The 24,380-nt window shown below is 38.3% G+C and overlaps 1 protein-coding gene across 1 annotated transcript in view; it reads left to right on the top strand.

Annotated features, from left to right (window-relative positions):
* The window catches only part of IMPG1 (interphotoreceptor matrix proteoglycan 1), a 126,990-nt gene that overhangs the window by 57,427 nt on the left and 45,183 nt on the right, over positions 1-24,380 (top strand). The gene's annotated exons all lie outside the window — the stretch shown is intronic.

Here is a 24,380-nt window from a genome sequence, read left to right as displayed (position 1 = left end):
AGCAGGAGCTTTATGCGATTTGAAATGCTGGAACAAGTGCTAATCCACAGAATTGTAATAATATGCTTACTAAATATCATCTAAAGTCAGCATTTCCAAAACTCGCCAAACTTCATTGATAGGGATGAAACAAATGAAAGCACTTTCAGAGAAGTAAATGAATACATCTATTTGTTTTTGTAAGTTTGTTTATTTGCTTTGAATGACCATATGTTTATTGGTTTTTGGTTTATTTCATAAATCGTATATATTTAAGGTAACAACATAATGCATTAATATACATATATATAGTAAACTTATTACTACAGTCAAGCTAATTAACATTCTATCTCTTCACATAGTTACCTGTTTTGGGTGTGTGCTAAGAATACAAGATCTACATATAATTATTTTATTTTATTTTGAGACCAAGTCTCGCTATGGCACCCAGGCTGGAGTACAGTGGAGCGATCTCAGCTCACTGCAGCCTCCACCTCATGGGTTCAAGAGATTCTCCTGCCTCAGCCTCCTTAGTAGCTGGGATTACAGGCACACGCCACCACACCCAGCTCATTTTTGTATTTTTAGCAGAGACAGGGTTTCACCATGTTGGCCAGGCTGGTCTCAAACTCCTGGCCTCAAGTGATCTGCCCACCTCAGTCTCCCAAAGGGCTGGGATTACAGGTGTGAGCCACCATACCCGGCCAAGATCTGCATATGCTTAGAGTTTAAGAAAATATACTCTTTAGATCCTCAAACCAATCTTCATTCTATGGGATAGCAAGTTTGCCATTGATTTAAGGGCTTTTCATGAGAGTTTGCAATAATTTTGTCAGACTTTATATCTGGGACATTCTTGAATGATCTTTCAGTAAATTTCTTCAACTTGGAAAGCCAGAGTATCTCAAGGGAAGCAAATTATGTGCCTCCCTTTTTGTTTTAAGCATCTTTTGTGTGTTAAATTTAAATAGATTTAGTTGTACATGATGCTGTACAGTATTCGAGAAACAAAAATTAGCCAGGCGCAGTGGCACATGCCTGTAATTACTACTCAGGGGGCTGAGGCAGGAGGATCGCTTGAGCCCAGGAGTTGGAGAATGCAGTGAGCTATGATCATGCCATTGCACTCCAGCCTGGGCAACAGTGTGAGACCTTGTTTCTAAAAAGGAAAAACAAAATGCCAGAAATGTTACAGCTGAGAGAACTGGCAGTGGTAAGGAGGAAGAAGACCAGAGGAAGGAAAAGTGAGATAGAACAAAACTGAAATCGCTAAAAGGGCCTTTTAATGGTGGGAAACATTTATTTCAATCACTGGATGTGAAGGGCAACAGAAGAGGGTTGAACAAGGCTTAAGACCTTGGAGGTAGACCAGTAGTGAGGGGTACTGAGCAAGACATCCATAAAAGACACAAACATCAATGCTGGGGACACAGTGGCTTCCTGGAAAGGAAACTGGAACTGCAACTTGGGCATTTCCCTGGGAGAAGCGATTTAAGAGTAATGTTTCATGAAGAACCTGAGGTGGGAAAGAGGACCTGCTAGTTCAGGGAAAGGAGGCAAGCAGAACTAGTTAAAGGAAGCAGGTTCATCTTTTAAGTTGGACAAAGCCAGACTGCTATTGTGCTGTGTACCTGTAATCTGCTATCTTTCTTATAAGTTTCACTCATGATTTCCACATTGCTCCAAGGGGCTGAATATTTTCAGTGGTATCCCATAGAAATAAGAGTGAGAACACCAAAGGGCTAATATCCAGAATCTACAAAAAACTTAAATAAATTTACAAGAAAAAATCAAACAACCCCATCAAAAAGTAGGCAAACAATATGAACAGACACTTCTCAGGAGAAGACATTTATGCAGCCAACAGACACATGAAAAAATGCTCATCATCACTGGCCATCAGAGAAATGCAAATCAAAACAACAATGAGATATCATCTCACACCAGTTAGAATGGCGATCATTAAGAAGTCAGGAAACAACAGGTGCTGGAGAGGATGTGGAGAAATAGGAACGCTTTTACACTGTTGGTGGGACTATAAACTAGTTCAACCATTGGGGAAGACAGTGTGGTGATTCCTCAAGGATCTAGAACTAGAAATACCATTTGACCCAGCCATCCCATTAGTAGGTATATACCCAAAGGATTATAAATCATGCTGCTATAAAGACACATGCACACATATGTTTATTGTGGCACTATTCACAATAGCAAAGACTTGCAACCAATCCAAATGTCCATCAATGATAGACTGGATTAAGAAAATGTGGCACGTATACACCATGGAATACTATGCAGCCATAAAAAAGGATGAGTTTGGCCAGGTGCGGTGGCTCACGCCTGTAATCCCAGCACTTTGGGAGGCCGAGGTGGGTGGATCACGAGGTCAGGAGATCGAAACCATCCTGGCTAATATGGTGAAACCCTTTCTCTAGTAAAATTACAAAAAAAAATTAGTCGGGCGTTGTGGTGGGCACCTGCAGTCCCGGCTACTCGGGAGGCTGAGGCAGGAGAATGGCGTGAACCCGGGAGGCGGAGTTTGCAGTGAGCGGAGATCGCACCACTGCACTCCAGCCTGGGTAACAGAGTGAGACCCTGTCTCAAAAAAAAAAAAAAAAAAAAAGTGATGAGTTCATGTCCTTTGTAGGGACATGGATAAAGCTAGAAACCATCATTCTGAGGAAACTATCGCAAGGACAGAAAACCAAACACCGCATGTTCTCACTCATCGGTGGGAATTGAACAATGAGAACACCTGGACACAGGGTGGGGAACATCACACACCGGAGCCTGTCGTGGGGTGGGGGGAGGGGGGAGGGGGAGGGACAGCATTAGGAGATATACCTAATGTAAATGACGAGTTAAGGGGTGCAGCACACCACCATGGCACATGTATACATATGTAACAAACCTGCGCGTTGTGCACATGTACCCTAGAACTTAAAGTATAATTAAAAAAAAAAAAAAGACTGTGTGTCAGACTGAAGTTCAATGATCCTTCCCATCTTCCTGGGCAATGACAGAGGATAAAAAGTCGTAGGAGGCCTTGGCTGAATTTCAGCTCAGGTGAATCTTTTCACTGAACACCCCTCCCAGTGAGGTTTTTTCTTTCTTAGGCAAAGAGGAATTTAGGCCTCGCCAAAGAAACACAGGAAACTAGTACTGCAATACCTAGGCCTTAACTGCCCTATTCAATATGGAAAATGGAACCTGCTGCTTGGCATGACTCAACTGTGAGTGCCCTTCATTCTAGGCTAAAAACAAAAGAAAAAACTGATTGTGAGAAAAGTTTCCTGAGATGTAATTATAAGTTTAAAGTCTCATTTATGGTGCAATTTGATATATTGTTTCATTATATATGAAAGGTACAAAATTCTCCTGTTTCATTAGAATCATCTGAGATTTTGTTGGTTTGATTGCCTGTTTTATTTGTTTTCTTTTTGCTTTTAAGTTTGCAGCCTTCACGTACAAACTAATGTATTTCTTATTTCATTTCTCCCCTAGGGAGTCTCATTTTTTTTTTTCCTCATTGTTAACATATTCTGCTTTCTCCTATGCAGGCTGGGCAAGAGATCCAATTTGACACTTTATGCAGTTTATGGTAATATTCCAGTAATGATATATTTCAGCCTTCATTATTGATAACCACTTTGCTTGATAAGGACAAGTTATATTACCAGCATCATTCTCCTATACGGCCATTTTCCCAATTTCAAATTTTTCTCACAAATTCATGCTCAGCAATAAAGTATCTTTCTGCAGATCCCCTTCTAGATCTGAGCCTTCAGTGTCCTCCACCAATTCAAAACCAATTTGCCCATGATTTGATGTATCTGTTTTTCTCCCCTCAATCTTTATTATAATAGTTATTAAGACCTTCGATCCATAGTGGGATTTTTTTTCAATTCTTAGAATACTTTTTCATGAATTCCTATGCAGACTTGCCTGACTCTCTTTCTTCTTCCTCTTCACCTAATCTCAACACACCTTGTGTGTAACGCGCACCACCCGAGTAGGGCTGGGATTAGAGTGAAGCAAGTAAGGCACTAGTGTCAGGTGCAAAATTTAAAAGAAGCCAAAACCTCAGGACTCAAGATAATATGTAAATGTAATATTTTTAAAAATTAAAGTACCAAAGTACCAAAAAAAACCCATGGTACATGGTTCATCATTTACCATGATGAACACATGTCAAAATTGTAAATAAGGATAGGCTGTTGTTTGTTTTATTATACTATTTTGTGACAGGAGCAGTCATTTCCAATCTGCCCATGGTTCCTGGCCTGTGAGGCTCTTTCATCCCTCTTCAGGTGGGTTTATAAGGGTTGACATGGGCACCAACAGATCAGGCAATGTGAGACTTCATATATTGTTATGTTTTCTTTTATTAATGCATTAGCACTTTTATTAACTTTTTCTTTTTGGTTCAAAATATGAGAGAATATTTTGATAAGTGCATATAGAGGTGCACAGTTTCCCTTTTGCCTCAGAATTCAGTATGGCTCAGCACAAACCGAAGGAAGTCTCACTAAAACCGGGTCCTATAAAGGAACTGCTCTCCAAGCTTTGTCCAGCCTGGAGCCAGATAATGGAATAGTAGGATTGAAATAGTCCATAAAACAACATAAGCAAGAGATACAGAGTATTTATGAGGATGACAAAAGGATTTGTTTTAAGTCACTAAAGCATTCTCTTAGATGAGAAATTTATTAATTTTTTTCATGTATTGATTGAAATATAAATACTTTTTAGCAGAATTCTGCAATTGGCTTCTATTTTTTTTCTTCCCTAATGACTCAGCCAATCTGTTTAAAGTTATGATCTCTGATCTGGTCCCACCTGGAAAATGCTGGCTACCCGTGTGTGTTCCCTAGCCAGACAGTTCTGCCTCTCTCTGCCTCTTTAACCATACAAATGTGGTGTCTGGGACACCCTTGTTCTCTGCCTACTGCATCCTCTCTGCCAGGGGCAGCATTTTAAAGTCCCTTTTTGGTGGGAAGGTTCCCTTCCTTAGTTGATCCATATCATTCAGAATCTAACGAGAAAAACAAAACCACTTCAGACATTAGGTTGCCATATTCTAGACCAAAATCACAAATATCAGGAATTTCAAATGGCTCAAACTATTGTTTACAAAAAAAGAAATTTATCTTTATTTGTTTATATTTAAATGACAAAAATTGTATATATTTATTGTGTGCAACATTGTGTTAGGCTGTTCTTGCATTACTATAAAGAAATACCTGAAGCTGGGTGATTTATAAAGAAAAGAGATTAAATTGGCTTGCCGTTCTGCAGGCTGTACAAACATGGCACCAACATCAGCTTGGCTTCTGGTGAGGGTCTCGGGAAGCTTGTAATCATGGTGGAAGATGAGGTGGGAGCAAGCATGTCACATGGCAAGAGTGGGAGCAAGGGTAGGGGAAGTTGCCATGCTCTTTTAAACAACTAGATCTCACATGAACTACCGGAGCAAGAACTCAATCCTAGCCAAGGGGATGGCACTAAGCCATTCATGAAGGATCTGTCCCCATGATCCAAACACCTTCCCCAGACCCCAACTCCAACACTGGGGATTCACATTTCAACATAAGATTGGGAGGAGATAAATATCCAAACTATATCAAACATGATATTTTGAAATATGTACACATTCTGTAATACCGAAATCAAGCTAATTAACATATGCATTATTTTGCATACTTATCATTTATTTGCAGTAAGAACACTCTCTACTTGTAGGAATTCAACTTTTTAAAAATTCCTCATACAGTGTAAGTCAGATCATATGGTATTTGTCTTTCTGTGCCCGGCTTATTTCCCTTAACATAATGTCCTTCAAGTTCATCCATGTTGTTACAAATGGTAGCATTTTCTTCTTTTTTAAGACTGAATAGCTTTTCATTGTGTGGACAATTTTGTTTATCCATTCATTTGTTAATGGACACTTAGCTTGATTCCATATCTTGGCTTTTATTAATAATGCTACAAAGAACATGGGAGTGCAAATATCTTTTCAACATATTGATTGTATTTGCTTTGTATATATACCCACTAGTGGGATTGCTGAATAACATAGTAGTTCTATTTTTAATTTTTTGTGGAACTTCTGTACTGCTTTACTTAATGGTTACACTAATTTACATTCCCAAGAACAATGTGCAAATGTTCCCTTTTCTCCGCATCTCACCAGCACTTTTTACCCTTTGTCTTTTTGATAATAGCCATTCTAAGAGGTATGAGGTAATATCTCGTTGTGGTTTTAATTTGCATTTCCCTGCTGATTAATGACGTTGAGCAGTTCTTCATATACCTGTTGGCCATTTGGGTGTCTTCTTTTGAGCAATATCTGTTTGTGTGCTTTGCCATTTTTTAGTCAGGTTATTTGCTTTTTTGCCATTGAGTTTTTTCAGTTTCTTATATATTTTAAATATTAATTGCCTTTCAGATATATGGTTTAAAATATTTTCTCCCATTTCTTAGGTTTATCTTCACTCTGTTTCCTTTGCTGTGCTGAAGGTTTTTAGTTTATGTAATCCTGTTTGTCTATTTTCACTTTTGCTGCCTGTGCTTTTAGAGTTGTATCCAAAAAAATCATTGCCCAGACCATTGTCATGGAGATTTTCTCCCTTGTGTTCTTCTGGTAGATTTAGAGTTTCAGGTTTTACATTTAAGTCTTTAATCCATTTTGAGTTGATTTTTGTATATGGTATGAGATGAGGGTCTAATTTCATTCTTCTGCAGGTGGATAGCCAGTTGTCCCAAACCATTTATTGAAGAGACTGTCCTTTCCCCATTCTGTGTTCTTGACAACCTTGTCAAAAATCAATTGGCCTTAAATGTGTGCATTTTATTTCTGGGCTCTCTATTCTATTCCACTGGTCTGTATGTCTGTTTTTATGCCAGTACCATGCTATTTTGATTACTATAGCACAAATACACAGGTCATTGTACTTCAAAACTGTCCCTTTATTAACTGCACTTAATTAAAAGCAGAAGGCTCTCTCCCTCTGTATTAATTCTAAAGTTGCTATAGGATTGCTTATTCATTATATTGCTTAGTATTTTATTGAAATTGATAGATTTGGGTGCACCAGGGATATATCTCCTTGTGCACCCAAATCTATCAGTTTCAATAAAGTACTAAACTGCATAATCATTTGAGATAGTTCCCATTTAGTGCTGACATCTTCTGGATGTAGTTATCCATTTTAGCTGCCCTTGAATTGCAGCAATTTCACTCTATCTTTTTATACTAACTCTTACCCATTTTCTTGTTTTCCTCTGCCCCAGGGACATTCTCTAGATGAATGGATGACTGACTAAATGGATGGAGGGATGGATGATAGCAGATGAATGGATGTTAATGATAATGATGATGTCACTAGATTTTAAAGATGAGGGTGTTCCTCACCCTTTCTTTTGGCGACAGTAGAAACTATATAAACTGCTATGGTTAATGCAGAATCATAGCTACAAAATGTGAACCTTCTCAATGTAACATTTTCTCTTCAAACCATAGTTAAAATGTTACATTAAAAGTAAAAAGAGGTGATTTGCTCAGAAAAAGTCATTATTTGGGCATTCTTTGTTGCAGATGAGGAGAGTTGTTTGAATATATATATACACACACATATATATACACACACATATATATATATCTATGTATATCAATATAGATAGATAGATAGATAGATAGATATACACATATTTTTTTTTAAGATAGAGTCTCGCTCTGTCACCCAGGCACGATCTCAGCTCACTGCAACCTCCGCCTCCCGGGTCAAGCAATTCTCCTACCTCAGCCTCCTGAGTAGCTGGGATTACAGACATGTGCCACCATGCCTGGCTAATTTTTGCATTTTTAGTAGAGACAGAGTTTCACTATGCTGGCCAGGCTGGTCTCAAACTCCTGACCTTGTGATCCACCCACCTTGGCCTCCCAAAGTGGAATACATTTTCTTTATTCAGATGGTAAATAACAGTCTGTTGCCTGAATTATTCAGATTTTCTTCTTAACGTTCACATGACCTCAGCATTCAGGCTTTGCAGAATGCTATAAATTCTTCCCCCACCACCACCTTCATCCTACAATATATCCTATAAAGCTGAATTTTTAATGGCTTAATGTTAATATATGATTAGGCTATGATTTCTTCAAATACAGTTTGTTTTCCTTAATCCTGAAAATTTCTCAAAATCTTCTGTAAAATAAAAGTGGAAGAAATATCATATTTTAAATAGAATTGTCTATTCCAAGGGCCTGAAATTAATCAGGCATATAATGCACTAAAGGCAGCTCAAGTACCTTTTGTAAATCACTTGAGGATGAGTAATACTTAGAAATTTGGGTTTGAAATAGCTCCTTCTGGAACTACTAAAGTGTCCCCCAAAAAGTTGATGCTTCTAAACCATCTTTTAAAAACAGAAGTTTAGAATTAGTCTCTTGCATTCTTTCCTTCTTTGCACTCAACAATTCCCTCTAGCTGATAGAATGTGATGTGCTGTAGTAACATCTTCAAAACATGTATTTACAGAACCAACTTACAGAATGCTTTGACGCAGGAAGTGATTATTTGAAGTGGCTGGAATACAAATGTCTTCTATGACTGTAACTTGGCAAAAGCACTAAAAACTATCTTACCAGTTCTCTTTTTATGAGGGATTTATATTCCATTAACATCTAAGCAAAGAAAGATGTTGACTAGCTTAGACTGACAACACCTGGAAATTCAAACATGATTTTTCACATGTATTTGCTTTTTAACAAGTTCTTCAGCTATACAGCAGAAAAAGTCATTTATTTTTCCCAAATGACACTCCTTGACGTAAAATGCATTTTAAATGTCAAATGGAAGAACGCCTCTAAAGGAACTTCAATGTGATCACATTATGGATTTTTTACTCATTGGAGTTCAAAGCTACTGACTAAAGTTGAATTTTCTTCCCTTTAATTAAATTAACTTTAAAGCAGCATTTCCTCTTTATGGACTTTACTAGATTTTGGTATTAAGCATAGAATGTTTGTGCAGTTCTTCTTGACCTAAGACTTTACCAGCAGACTATCTATAATGAAGAGACACCTGTGGATCATTAGGATGTAAGAGGCTTGAGGGCAGAAGAAAAATGCTGTAGTATATCCTCCACAGGGGCAGATCAGGACCAGGGCTGTATCGCAGTGCTTCATCACTAAATTTCCCCATGACCAACTGTGGAACCTTTCCTCTACCAGTGTTCTCAAACTCTTCCATGAATCAGAATCCCCTGGAGGGCTTCTTAAAACACTGACTTCTGGGCCTTACCTTCAGTCTTACTGACTTAGTAGGTCTGGAGTCGGGACAAATTTGCATTTCCAACACACTCACAGGGTTCTCTAGAGGGACAGAACTAATAGGATATATGCATATATGAAAGGGAGTTTATTAAGGAGAATTGGCTCACATGATCACAAATTGAAGTCCCACGATAGGCCATCTGCAAGTTGAGGAGCAAGGAAGCCAGCCCGAGTTCCAAAACTTCAAAAGTAGGGAAGCCAACAGTTCAGCCTTCAGTCTGTGGCCAAAGGCCTGAGAGCCCAAGTCCAAGAGTCCAAAAGCTGAAGAACTTGGAGTCTGATGTTTAAGGGCAGAAAGCACCCAGCACAGGAGACAGATGAAGGCTAGAAGACTCAGCAAGTCAGCTTCTCCCACCTTCTTCTGCCTGCTTTATCCTAGCCATGCTGGCAGTTTTTGGATGGTGCCCACCCAGATTGAGTGTGGGTCTGCCTTTCCCAGCCCACTGACTCAAATGTTAATCTCCTTTGGCAACACCCTCACAGATACACCCAGGAACGATACTTTGCATCCTTCAATCCAGTCAAGTTGACGATGTTAACTATCACACCCGTATATTATTAATATCCTGCTCTCTTCCATGCCTTTGCACATACCATTTTCCTTTCCTGATATACCTTTAAACCTCATGTTTAAGTCTTTTCAGAAAAATGTTTCATAAAGTTTAATTTACAGTAAATCAGGATGGATTATCTTTTATATATACCTAATGTATACTGCCCTCTATTTCATATTCATAAATCCAATTTCTCCTTCAAATTTTCACATTTTGTGGCACATCTTTTTAAATATCCACCATTCCATAAGTGTGTGATCATGTCTGAAACTATCCTGCTTGAAGCATATTAGGCATAGTTGATCAGACCTACTCTTCAGGTGGTACCCGAGTAGCTAATCCCCCAATACAGTGTGGAATCAGATTTTCATTTCTCATCCTTGTTTCAATCTGCTTTTTCTTATTTCAAATACTTTGACTCTTCAGTCTTTCAATTTCTCCATTTGCCTTATTAATTTCAGCATTAGCCTCACAAAGGCCTGCGGTTTAACAGGGTGAGTGGCTCTTCTGAGACAAAGTTCATTGTTAATAAATACAGTTACTCTTTTGTTGTGAAATTTTATGAGGAATATAAACAAGGCTTTTGCTAAATTGGCAGAATTGCTATCATTAAAATATCCCTGATGTAATTTTCCTTAACTCAAAACTTCTACAGTCTGTGTTTTCATTGCAGAAATGAATATCTGGACTCTTTGCTTGGCGTTTACTAAAATCTCAGCTTCTGGACTCTCCCTAACCAAACTGGGGTAGGAAGGAGATTGTTAGTAGACCTGCCTTTCTCAGCACTTCAAGACAGTTATACCACTTGGGAAATGAGATAACAGTGGTTTTGAGATCCATTATTGACAATAGAAGACTGTCCTTTCTTTCATATAATGTGTTAGGAAATCCACATGCCCCTGATCAGCAGGGTCATTGTCCTGTGCAACAAGTGGCATTAATTCACAAAGGTTCAGCACTGCCACTTCATTGGATGTCCCCTCTCCACACCCCTTTTCCATCCACCTCTACACAACATATATTGGCTGTAGCACCTTGCCAAGCTACCAATTGTCCTTTGAGACTATGAGTATATTGCTCCAACGTCAGCCTTATTGAGGACCTCATCACTGATACTATATTAAGAGTTTATTAATCTTGGTGGGGTGCAGTGGCTCACCCCTGTAATCCCAGCACTTCGGGAGGCTGAAGTGGGCAGATTCCTTGAGCCCAGGAGTTTGAGACCAGCCTGGGCAACAGGGCGAAACCCTGTCTGTACAAAAAGTAGAAAAAAAAATAGGTAGGTATGGTGGCACACACTTGTAGTCACACCTACCTGGGAGGCTGGGGTGGGAGAATTACCTGAGCCCGAGGAGGTGGAGGCTTCAGTGAGTCATGATCATGTCACCGCATTCCAGCCTAGGCAACAGACAGAGACCTTGTCCTCCCCACCCCCCAAAAAAAGTGTTTATCTTTCTATGCCACAGTTTGTCTATCTGCAGACTGGGGATAATAATACCTTATAAATTGGCTGTGACATTTAGGTATAATGTACACCAAAGGTGCTCAATAAATTGGAGTTATTGCAGTATTTTTAACTACTGTAATCACCTGAGGAAGGGAATATATTTATCTTATTTATTGTTATTGCCCCAGTGACTTGCAAGTACATGGAAAATAGTAGATATTCAATAATTTTTGTTTAACAAATATAAGAATCCATAATGAAGCCTTAGCAAAGAGGAAAACAACAGCTTTTGGCTCTTTTGTGGAAATAAAAGGGGTACGTTAAGGAAACTGAACTTTAGTGCTGAACCTGCCATAGTTAGTTTTGAGTAGGAGTTTTCATTTTTCTGAGCTTTAGATGCTTCATCTGCAAATGGGCTAACAATGCCTACCTTGCCTTTCTCAGAGGGGCATTAATAGATACAAATGAAATAAAGAGCATATAGAAAAGAAAACAATAGCAAAATACGTCAACAACAAAAGAGTGTGCTGGAACTTATTAAAAGCAAAGATAGAGAAAACACAAAAATGCATAATCTTGGGTACAAAGATGTTCTAGTGCAGCAAAGTTGCAGTGTGAAATGGAGCCAAACATACAACACACAAAGTAGAAGAGGGAGAACCAAGACAAAAAGCCAAAGAAAGGTTTTCGAGTATTAAGTAATTGACATTGAATCAAATAATGGGAAAAGTTTTGGTTTATTGTGGGAAATATAAATTTGTATGTAATGTAAATATTTATAATATTTACTAAAACCTTTGGGGATCATAATGGATACCATAGCTCCCCCTATAATCCCAGCTACCCTGAAAGCTAATGCGGGAGGACTGCTTGAGTACAGGAGTTGGAGACTGCAGTGAGCTATGATTGTGTCACTGACTGCACTTCAGTCTGGGCAACAAAGCAAGACCCCATCTCTAAGAAATAATAATAATGGATAAAATATATGGAAGCACTTTTTAAGGTATAAAATTTTATTATTTTTCAAAGAGTGAAATTACTTGGTGTTTTGTAGCTAAGGTATCACATTTAATGAGTGTACCATGAAGTCACTTCAGATAATTTAGAGTTCCTGCTTAGAAAAGACTCTCCAAGTCTTTCCATCCATAAACCACTCTGAGAAAATGGAAAATAATAACACTTCAAAGTTTGTTGTTAGCACTGATAGGTCTTTAGTCCACCTTGAGTTCTTTATGAAATGAAATGAGGTTTAAATAAATAAAATGTATGCTTGGTTTTTTTTTTTGGTTTTTTTTTTTTTGTTTTTTTGAGGCAGAGTTTCACTCTTGTTGCCCAGGCTGGAGTGCAATGGCGCAACCTTGGCTCACCACAACTTCTGCCTCCTGGGTTCAAGCAATTCTCCTGCCTCAGCCTCCCGAGTAGCTGGGATTACAGGTGTGCACCACCAGGCCCGGCTAATTTTGTATTTTTAGTAGAAACGGGGTTTCTCCATATCAGTCAGGCTGGTTGCGAACTCCCAATCTCAGTTGATCTGCCCGCCTCAGCCTCCTAAAGTGCTGGGATTACAGGCGTGAGCCACTGCGCCTGGCGGCTTAAGTCTTTAGCAGCAATCTTGATCTGCCAAGTTCCTAGCAATTAGAAAGACTGTAAGAAAAGATTAAAGCAATTTATAGTCTTCTCATTTATATAATTGGATCTTTCGATCATGCTTTAAACTTAAAAAACTACATACATTATTGATATTATCACAGGTGTCCTAGCTATTATTTATTGTATGTTTTATATCTTAAAGTAGCAGCTGGCCTTCAATATACCAAGAAATTTTTTTAAATACCACTTCCTCAAATTTACCGGTATTCAATCATGACTACACATTAGAATCACCTAGGAGGTTTTTCAAACACACCCATTCAGGGCCCTCTCCTGAGGTCCTACTTTAATTGATGACATTCTGAAACTCCTCAGGATTCTTTTTTTTTTTTTTTAAGACGGAATCTTACTGTCCGCCAGGCTGGAGTGCAGTGGCACAATCTCAGCTCACTGCAAGCTCCTTCTTCTGGGTTCATGCCATTCTCATGCCTCAGCCTCCTGAGTAGCTGGGATTGCAGGTGCCTGCCACCACGCCCGGCTAGTTCTTTGTATTTTTTAGTAGAGACGAGGTTTCACCGTGTTGGCCAGGATGGTCTTGATCTCCTGACCTTGTGATCCGCCCGCCTCAGCCTCCCAAAGTGCTGGGATTACAGGCGTGAGACACCGCACCCGGCCAATGATTCTAATATTCCCTCAGGACAAAGAATCTCTCAGCCTTTTGCTGGTTTTGTTTTTTCATTTTTGAAACAAGAGTCTCGCTCTGTCGCCCAGGCTGGAGTGCAGTGGCACAATGTCAGCTCACTGCAACCTCCGCTTCTGGGTTCAAATGATTCTTCTGCCTCAGCCTCCCAAGTAGCTGGGATTACAGGCGTGCGCCACCACACCTGGCTAATTGTTGTATTTTTAGTAGAGACGTGGTTTCACCATTTTGCTCAGGCTGGTCTTGAACTCCTAAGCTCAAAGTGGCCTGCCTTGGTCTCCCAAAGTGCTGGGATTACAGGTGTGAGCCACCGTGCCCAGCCTCTCTCAGCCTTTTGATTCACGGCCTCCAAATACCTCAACTGAATTCCATTAACTACCTTTGGCAAATGTTAAGAAATAACTTTTAAGGGGTAAAATAATGACCCTCATTTAAATGTAAAATGAACACATATTGAAGATTTTATTTACCTCATTAGTTAATGAGGAAACCAATAAGATGTTATCATTGGTTCCAAAAATAATCCAAAGAACAGACCAAACATAACCCAGGAACCAGCACAATATAGCCCTGAAAACCAAATCCAACCTACCGTTTGTACAGCCCACAAGCTAGGCATGCTTTTTACTTTTCTCAGTGGTTCCAAAAAATCAAAAGTATTATAATATTTTTTGATATATGAAAATTATATTTAATTCCATTTCAGTGCTCATAAATGAACTTTTATTGGAATGTAGCCATGCCCATTCACTTACGTATAGCCTATGTCTACTTTAGAGCTACAGCAGCAAAGTTGAGTAGTTGCAATAGAGAGCACATGGTCTATACAGCCTAAAATATTTATCATTTGGCCCTTGTCAGAAAAAGTTTGCCAACTTCTGATATAAGCAATCAGGAATGGTGATACAAATTTGCAAATTCATGCAAAACTGGTTAAAATCCACCCAGCAATAAAATGTAATGTTGAAATTGTCTCTTTCACAGAAGGAAAATCGATGGCATCTCCATTAGACAAAATTCACTTACATTGAAATATTTGCATTACCATTAGCTTTTTATAGTTTGTGGAGTTGTAAAATAGCTCAGTGAGAGACAACAAAAAGCACAGAATTGTCTAAAATTAGATAACTGCCAAAGGTATGCTAGGTGATACTCAACATTCCATTGGAAAGACACCTAGTAATCTTTTAAACCCATTTCATAATCTTTCACAATTTTTTCCGGAGACAAACTAAACTACATTAATTTTTTCAGGACATCAGAGATATGTCCTGATCAGAACTGACTTTGTTCCAGGTATGTCTGGGACATGACCGGACCCCATATCTGCTTTATAACACATCTTCTCTGCCTGCTCTAGAAGCCTGGCACATGCCAGTGACTGAGCACCACTGACTGATCCTTCACTGTGAGCTTCTCATTCACAGACCAAACACAAATCATTACTGGGTATGTTGCAAAGTACTCTGTGTAAGGGGCTACCAAGATGTAGACCCAGGCTCTGCCTTCAGGGAGCATATATGTTCCTGGCACAGGCACATCCAAGTCAACAGATACATCCATTTTAGTTCTGATTCACTTGTGATTTTATAACTTCCTACTTTCCCAGAAGAAAATCATTCTTCTTCTAAAAGCCTACTTATACTGCATTTCTTTCACTTACTGATAGAAAAACAACACTGCATAAAAACCAAGCCTCTGAATGTTCTCTAAAATTTATCTTTGACTTTTAAATCAACCTTTATTTTCATTTAAACTGTTGAATATTTGTTGCAATTAAGAAAATCCTGGCCAGGTGTGGTGGCTCATGCCTGCAGTCCCAGCACTTCAGGAGGCCAAGGCAAGCGGATCACCGGAGGTCAGGAGTTCGAGACCAGCCTGGCCAACATGGTGAAACCCCATCTCTACTAAAAATATAAAAATTAGCCAGGCATGGTTGCAGGCACCCCATCTCTACCAAAAATGTAAATATTAGCCAGGCATGGTTGCAGATTGTAATCCCAGCTACTCGGGAGGCTGAGGTAGGAGAATCACTTGAACCTGGGAGGCAGAGGTTGCAGTGAGCCAAGATCACGCCATTGCATTCTAGCCTAGGCGAAACTTCATCTCAAAAAAAAAAGAAAAGAAAAGAAAAAGAAAAAGAAAGAAAGAAGAAAGAAGGAAGGAAGGAAGCAAGGAAAGAAAGAAAGAAAGAAAGAGAAAGAAAGAAAAGAAAGAAGAGAGAAAGAAAGAAAGAAAGTCCTCATTAAAAATACCTTCAGTGTTTTTGTAATATTCTTATGAAAGCCTTTTATAGAGTAAAAAATTTTCCAAATTTGCACTAAAATGTTTGCATTATCTTAAAAACAGCTCTTGTTGCTTTGATCTTTGCAGTTCACAGTCAAAATTATTTAAGGTCATTCTCTGAAGGGACTATCTTGAAGCCAGGCTGCATCTCTAACATTCACATGTTTGATTTCTACAAATGATCACAGCTTGTGGTTCTTCAAAATACAGATAACTGCACTTGATAATTTTTGCTTTTTTAATATATTTGGCTTTGCTCCTCACCACATCCCTAAAGCAGGCATGGCAGATCTTATCAGCCTCATTTCACAAATGCAGATCCATCAGCTAATGAGAGTTGTTAGGTCTCCCTTTTATGCCTCCCAAAGTACCGTATGTGTCCTCTTTAGCAGCACTTGGCATGCTTTCAATTAAATAACATAATGCTCCAAGACTCAAAGTTCCCTGAAGACAAAGGCTAAGTCTGTTGTGTTCACCACCCTAGCCTCAGTAGTGTAGTGAAGTAAATTCTGGAGTCTGATTGTGTGCCCTGATTTGTGTTCAAATCCCAGCCCAACAACTTATAACCTTGGGCAATTTACTTAACCTTTCTCTGTGCCTCAGTTTTCCATCTATGAAATGATAATAGTACTTATTCATAGGGTTCTTGTGAAGATTGGGTTAATATGTACAATGTTTAGAATTATGCCTAGCATGTACCAAGTACTCAAAAAATGAGAGCTGTTTTTATCATCTAGTAAAATTCCTGACACAAAGTCAACAGGCAATAAATATTTGTTAAATGAATGAATGAATGAGCAAAGTAAAAGCAGAATTGAATCAAACATTCAAATAGTCTAAATCCAATGCCATTTTCCTCTCCTTCTATGCTCTCTTGGATACACAGAAAGATCAATTTTGGTGGGGGGGAAAGTAGGATTGCAGCCAGGCACAGTGGCTCATGCCCGTAATCCAGACACTTTGGGAGGCCGAAGTGGAAGGATCACTTGAGGCCAGGAGTTTGAGACCAGCCTGGGCAACAGAGTGAGAACCCGTCTTTACAAAAATAATTTTAAAATTAGCCAGGCATGATAGTGTGCCCCCGTAATTCCAGCTACTCTAGAGACTGAGTCAGAAGGATCACTCGAGCTTGAGCTCAGGAGGTCGAGGCTGCAGTGAGCCATGATTGTACTACTGCATTCCAGCCTGGGTGAAAGAATGAGACCCTGTCTCAAAAAAGAAAAGAGCAGGATTCCAGCAAACCATTAAACACTGATTCCACTGATTCTCTATAAAAAATGATCATTAGATTAGTGAAAAATTTCTCTTCTCCAGGTTTACTGTTCCAGTCCTTGACTTTAAGCCTCAGTACCAATAAAATAGCCATAAATGCAACTCTAGCAATTGACTTAAATTACTATTTTATGCTGGTACATAGTAGATGTTCAATAAATGTTTGAAAATTGATTGATTTAAAGAATGGCTGAAGAATGGATATGTAGATACAATTTGGTAAAGTTCGAGTATAAAACAGAAGTGTAAAAAACAAAATGTATCAGACAATTAAGGAAGGACAGTTTTATTCAGACTATTAAAATTGGGAGATTGTATATTAATTAGGCATGTCTCAAAGAAATGGACTGCATTTTATAGAGGCAGGTAAACAAGGGAGTTACCCACAAGTCTTACGGGGGTCATGAGAAAGAGTGGACAGCAGGTCTTATTAAGTCATATGAAGAAGGGTGCTTCTTTGTAATTAGCCCTTCCTTCCCGGAACAAAAAAAAGGGGAGAGAGGATTTCAGAAAACAAAAGGGTTGGGATGGGTTATGGGTGGGTGGGTGTGGGTGTTCTTTGTAGCTATTTTCTGATAAAGCTCAGGTAAAGTTCAACATTGTCAGGAACAATTCTTGATAGAAGTGATACTTCTTTACAGAATGTACGTATCTTGCATATTGGTTGGGAGGGAATGGGGCTGGGCACTTTTTGGTTCCTACAGTAATGGGTGGACACTGCTAATATATAGTGGGAAGAGTAATTCTATAATATGCAGGACAGTACTGCACAACAAAGAATTCATCTGCTTGCAACAAGATTTATATATATAAGTGGACATTCATGTATGTGAAGATAAAAACTACAACTTTTCAAGCCTAGACTAACTCTTGTTAAAGTAAAACATTATTAAAAGGTAAAATTACAGCTGTCATACAATTATAAGATGAATACATGCCAAAGGTCATGTTTAATAAATTAATTAATGAGGAACCAAGTAAGATATTACAACCAGTTCAAAGGAGAATTCAAACACACAATCAGCAAAAAGAAATGAGGAAATAAATATACAAGTAGATACAAAGGTGGTCAGTATCCACAAGGAAATAATCAATTACATTCCACCTGATGAAAATCCTTTGCATTTCTATGAACAAGAATAATTTGCACTACTATAAATATTCTACCACTAAGAGGTTGCAAAGACAATATAGAAGGCAGAGGTCCCTATGAATCAGGTAGCCTGGAAGGTGCACTAGATAGGACTCTGAAGTTTTTCACATTTTTTCCTGACACTCCTTTTTGCATATACATGTGATTTGTAAAGTATATTTCTCAAAATTTATATAAACCTGAATTTTCTAGGAATGCAATGGATGTGTAAATTAAGGGGAGGTTAAATTTTGTTTTGAACTACTAAGAGTTAACTGTCATTTCAGAAAATCACTTCTCTTATGAAAGTAGAGTTTTTTTATTATTATTATACTTTAAGTTTTAGGGTACATGTGCACAATGTGCAGGTTAGTTACATATGTATACATGTGCCATGCTGGTGCGCTGCACCCACTAACTCGTCATCTAGCATTAGGTATATCTCCCAGTGCGATCCCTCCCTCCTCCCCCCACCCCACAACAGGCCCTGGTGTGTGATGTTCCCCTTCCTGTGTCCATGTATTCTCATTGTTCAATTCCCACCTATGAGTGAGAACATGCGGCGTTTGGTTTTTTGTCCGTGCAATAGTTTGCTGAGAATGATGGTTTCCAGCTTCATCCATGTCCCTACAAAGGACATGAACTCATCATTTGTTATGGCTGCATAGTATTCCATGGTGTATATGTGCCACATTTTCTTAATCCAGTCTATCATTGTTGGATATTTGGGTTGGTTCCAAGTCTTTGCTATTGTGAATAGTGCCACAATAAACATACGTGTGCATGTGTCTTTATAGCAGCATGATTTATAATCCTTTGGGTATATACCTAGTAATGGGATTGCTGGGTCAAATGGTATTTCTAGTTCTAGATCCCTGAGGAATCGCCACACTGACTTCCGCAATGGTTGAACTAGTTTACATATGAAGTTATTAATAGATAGAAGAATGTGTTGATTATTTTGCTTTGCAAATCAGAGCTGGAAAAACACAACCTTTTCAATAGTATTGGAATAAATAATTCAGATGCCATCCAGAATTGAACTTTGATCATACTATTAAAAATTACATTATTGCATGTCAAATCCATATCACAATTACTTCATTTGTCCCAAAATTTTCTTCTCCAGAGAAGGCAATTACGAATTTTATTAAGGCCACCAGGAAACCAGGAAATGACATGAATGGGCTCTGTTCCAAATGCATACTCACACTTTCCTCATATAGGGGCTGATTATAAACTGAAAGCAATTAGTGATTATGTTTTTCAAAATGAAGACAGAAAGTAACAAGGTATGATTGGGACTGAGCTCTTTAGTTTTTATATGAGATAATGTTTAAGTCTAATAAGATTTCACAGATTCAGCACATTTGTTTAGTGAGGGAAAGTGTAATAAATTAGACTGGAAAAATGGCCTTTAGTGCTTTAAGAAGGGAAATGCAGCATAGTAAAAAAAAAAAGAAGTTTGAATTTCATTTTAATGATGACCACTGCTCAAGGCAACACCCATCTTTGTAGCCTTGGGCTGCCTCTCTTAATTACGCATTTTAATCACTTAGAAAAGGCATAATTTAAAAATACTTCAAGGACTCCAAAAATTAACATCAAGTAGGAAGTGCAGAGAGTTTATAAAGTGGCTTGGGGCAAATGGATAATTTTTTTAAAATATCCTTTGTACAGTGTCTAGAACATAAAGGTGCCAAATAAATAATAGTTTATTATCCTATCCTTCTATCCCATCCTCAATTCTGCCTCCCAAGATTCTAAAAGTGGATTTTAAGACTGTAACCTCATAGAAACATCTAACTAAAATAGGAAGAAAACACAATGAAGTTTCCCAGGGCTTAGGAATTAAATTTATTACCAGTTTCAGTTTTACTCCAGATGTTTTTTAATGTTATTATTAATAATAGAAAGATAGTGGTAAAATATTTTTCTTCTATAGTGGTTCTGCCTAAGACCTTTTCTTAGAATATAGCTACGTTTGAAATTTCATATTTTTTCCAAGTAACCAAGAAGCTTTTGTGCTGTTTGTTTGTTTGTTTGTTTGTTTTTTGAGATGGAGTCTCTGTCACCCAGGCTGGAGTACAGTGGCGTGATCTTAGTTCACTGCAGCCTCTCATGGGTTCCAGCAATTCTCCTGCCTCAACCTCCTGAGCAGCTGGGACTACAGGCATTCACCCAGCTAATTTTGTATTTTTAGTAGAGATGGGGTTTCACCACGTTGGCCAGGCTGGTCTCAAACTCCTCACTTCAAGTGATCCTCCCACCTCAGCCTCTCAAAGTGCTAGGATTACAGGCATGAGCCACCATGTCCAGCCTCACAGAACTATTTTTAATTAACAAATATATATATTTATCACATACATGATATTTTGAAATATGTACACATATTTCAATTTTTGAAAGGCTCATTTGGGCTAATAATGTATGAATTATCTCACATACTTGCCATTTTTTGTGGTGAGGGCATTCAAATTCCCCTCTCTTAGCAATTTTTAAAATACAATATGTTGTTATTAACTATAGTCATCATGTTATACACGTGATCTCTTGAACTTATTCCTCCTATCTAACTGAAATTTTATATCCTTTGACCCACATCTTTCCAAACCACAGCCCCTCCCCCTGGCCCCTGGTAATCACCAGTTTACTATTTACTTGTATGAGTTTGACTTTTGTAGATTCCATATGTAAGTGAGATCATGCAGTATTTGTCTTTCTATGCCTGGCTTATTCACTGAACAGGTTCATTCATGTTGTCAAAAATAACAGAATTTTCTTCTTTTTTAAGCATTCTGCTATGTATATATACCACATTTTCTTTAGTCATTCATCGATGAACACTTAGTTTGATTTCATATCACAGACTAGGTAATTTATAAAGAAAATAAATGTATTGCTTGCAGTTCCGGAGGCTGGAAAGTCCAAGGTCGAGGGTCCTGCATCTGGTTGAGGGCCTTTGGGCTGCATCATCTCATAGTGGAAGGCAGAAGAGCAAGAGAGGGTGACAGCAAGAAAGCAATAAATAATGCTGCAATAAACTTGGGAGCGTCAAAGTTTACAAAAAATCTAAAAATAATATCTATGAAGAAAACTTAATATGTTGAGAGGCTAAATAATAAGCCTTTTTTAAGTTAGTGTTATTTTCCCTAAAAGTGAAAAATAGTAAATGATGGAGAAAGTAAAAACAAAAAGGCTAAAATTTTGCTACTCAGAAATAATAAAATAATACCTATCTTTTAGATATCTTACAATCTAAAAAGGTAGAGGTATTTAGCATTTTAAAAGATAAAAGGATAGATAGAAGTATCTTCACAAAAGTAGAATTTTTCTACATTGCTATTCTAATAAAATTTACTAAATTTAATTTCACTTGACTTTAACAGAATAAAAAAGGAACTGAAATGACACCAAAGAAATTGCTGAATTCCAGATAAGTATTTTCTTATATCATAAGGTATTTATTCTTAAAAGATCTCTAGCAATTAAGAAAAACCACCTAAAATATTAATTTCATGTAATTATTATTTACACTACACATTTTAACAGTAGATAGAATTTTTTATGTAATGCTACGAAAGATAAAATTATCAGAACACTGATAGTCTACCCATCTTCACTCCTCCACACTCCAAGTTTTGGTAGTTAGGTATGTATTTTACCATTGTCAAGGTTTACAAATTTAGAATTGCTTCTACAACAACTCCCACAGCTTCTTGGACAGATTTTCATATTTAAATAGATTTAGGTCTCACCCTCAAACCTTCTATCCCACAGCATCTCCATTCCTGAGTTCTGTTTGATTTACCTTTTGGTTGGCTGGAATATACCAGCAGGCAATTGTTTCAAAAAGGGTTCATGGGTTCCATAGCTCCTGAGGGCTCAACTACTTATTGACTGTAACTTCCAAATGAGAAGGACAATGTGGCTAAATATCAAATTCTTGAACCACTCTTTCTTTCACTTACAACTTTGCTCCCTTGTCTTCAGCTATGTGATCAGCTGCAATAAACATGACACTAGCATGATTTTTCTGGCAATTTCTATATGGCTTCCTTTTTCTAACTAGATACCCACATGTTTTTTGTTTTGTTTTGTTTTGTTTAGCTTTGCTTTGTTTCAGTCCTTGAGATTCAAGACTTTTCTTTCTTGAGGGGTGTCTTAGTTCATTTGGGCTGCTATAACTAAATACCTCATGCTGGGTGATTATACACAAGTTTATTTCTCACAGTTCTGAAGTCATGGGAGTACAAAATCAAGGAGCTGACATCGTGTCTGATGAGGTGTCTGTTGAGTACCCACGTCTCACAGACGGCACCTTTTTACTTTGTCCTCCTGTGTTGGAAGAGACTAGCTAGCTCTCTGGAGTCTCTTTTATAAGAACGCTAATCCTAATCACGCCCCTCTCACCCCCAACCCACCAAAGGCCCAACCTCTTAATCATAATCTTGGGGGTTAGGATTTCAACATATACATTTTGGGAAGATACAAACATTCAGACCATAGCAAGGGATAACTTGCCATGGATAATTCCATTTTGAATCATTTCTTGATATTGTTTGGGCCTCTAAATTCAATTTTTTTTTAATAAGAAGTCTTGCTCTTGTCACCCAGGCTGGAGTGCAATGGCACAATCTCCGCTCACTACAACCTCCACCTTCCGGTTCAAGCGATTCTCTTGCCTCAGCCTCCCAAGTAGCTGGGATTACAGGCATGCACCACCACACCCCGCTAATTTTTTGTATTTTTAGTAGAGATGGGTTTTCGCCATGTTGGCCAGGCTAGTCTGGAACTCCTGACCTCAGATGATCTGCCCACCTCGGCCTCCCAAAGTGCTGGGATTACAAGCATGAGCCATCATGCCCGGCCTTGTTTGTTTTAATGTATCAGAAAAATTTTTCTCCTGTCATAGGTTTGAGGACTTTTCCTAATTCACTTGTTATGTTGTTGTCTTATTGAAGGACACAAATTACATAAATGTAGGCTTTCTTTTGTCTTTCTTCTACATTTTATCCTGTCCTCTATGATCAGTTTCTGAACTTTGTTCTTCTTCATATCATTTTTAATGATTTCTTAAAGCCTGTCAGTATTGACCTGACTCTCTTCAGTCAAATTGTTTTATTCCATTCTATGTTACTGTCACAAAATACCACAGACTGGGTAATTTATAAAGAAAATAAATGTATTGCTTACAGTTCTGGAGGCTGGAAAGTCCAAGGTCGAGGGTCCTGCATCTGGTGAGGGCCTTTGGGCTGCGTAATTTCATGATGGAAGGCAGAAGAGCAGGAGAGGGTGAGAGCAAGAAAGCGAGAGGGTCAAACTGGCTTTTATAACAACCCAATTGCATGATCATGGCATTAATTCATTCATGACATGGGAGTCCTCATGGCCTAATCATCTCTAAATACTGCCACAATAACAATTAAATTTCAACATGAGTCTTAGAGGGGACATTCAAATAACAGTACATATTTAGTCTATATTTTTAATAATGTTTTTAATAAATAAAATAAGGACATCATTTAAAAATTCAAGTAGATTTCCACCCCCAGGAAGATGAAATGAATGTACTTTTCCTCCTAAGTGTATCTAAATACCCTGATATTATATACAAAACAAATATGAGAAGGCTCTGAAAGGTAAAGAGAAGAAGATGGACTAACTAGGAACCTTAGGGCCTAAAATATGACATGATAGTGAGTTTCCTGAGTTTTATTTTTGTCTCGTATATCCTAGACGGAACAAAGTCGTTGAATAAATAATGGCTCTGCAAAGGACACTGTTAGGAGGATGAGAAGAAAAGATACAGACTGGCGAAAATCTTTGCAAACATATATCTGGTAAAGAACAAGTGTGTGGCTGGGCGTGGTGGCTCATGCCTGTAATCCTAGCACTTTGGGAGGCCGAGGAGGGCAGATCACAAGGTCAGGAGATCGAGACCATCCTGGCTAACACGGTGAAACCCTGTCTCTACTAAAAATACAAAAAATTAGCTGGGCGTGATGGCGGGCGCCTGTAGTCCCGGCTACTCAGGAGGCTGAGGCAGGAGAATGGCGTGAACCCAGAGGCGGAGCTTGCAGTAA

The sequence above is a fragment of the Pan paniscus genome, chromosome 5 (genome assembly GCF_029289425.2).
Source record: "Pan paniscus chromosome 5, NHGRI_mPanPan1-v2.0_pri, whole genome shotgun sequence".
Taxonomy (NCBI): domain Eukaryota; kingdom Metazoa; phylum Chordata; class Mammalia; order Primates; family Hominidae; genus Pan; species Pan paniscus.
This window is presented reverse-complemented; position numbering and strand designations above follow the sequence as displayed.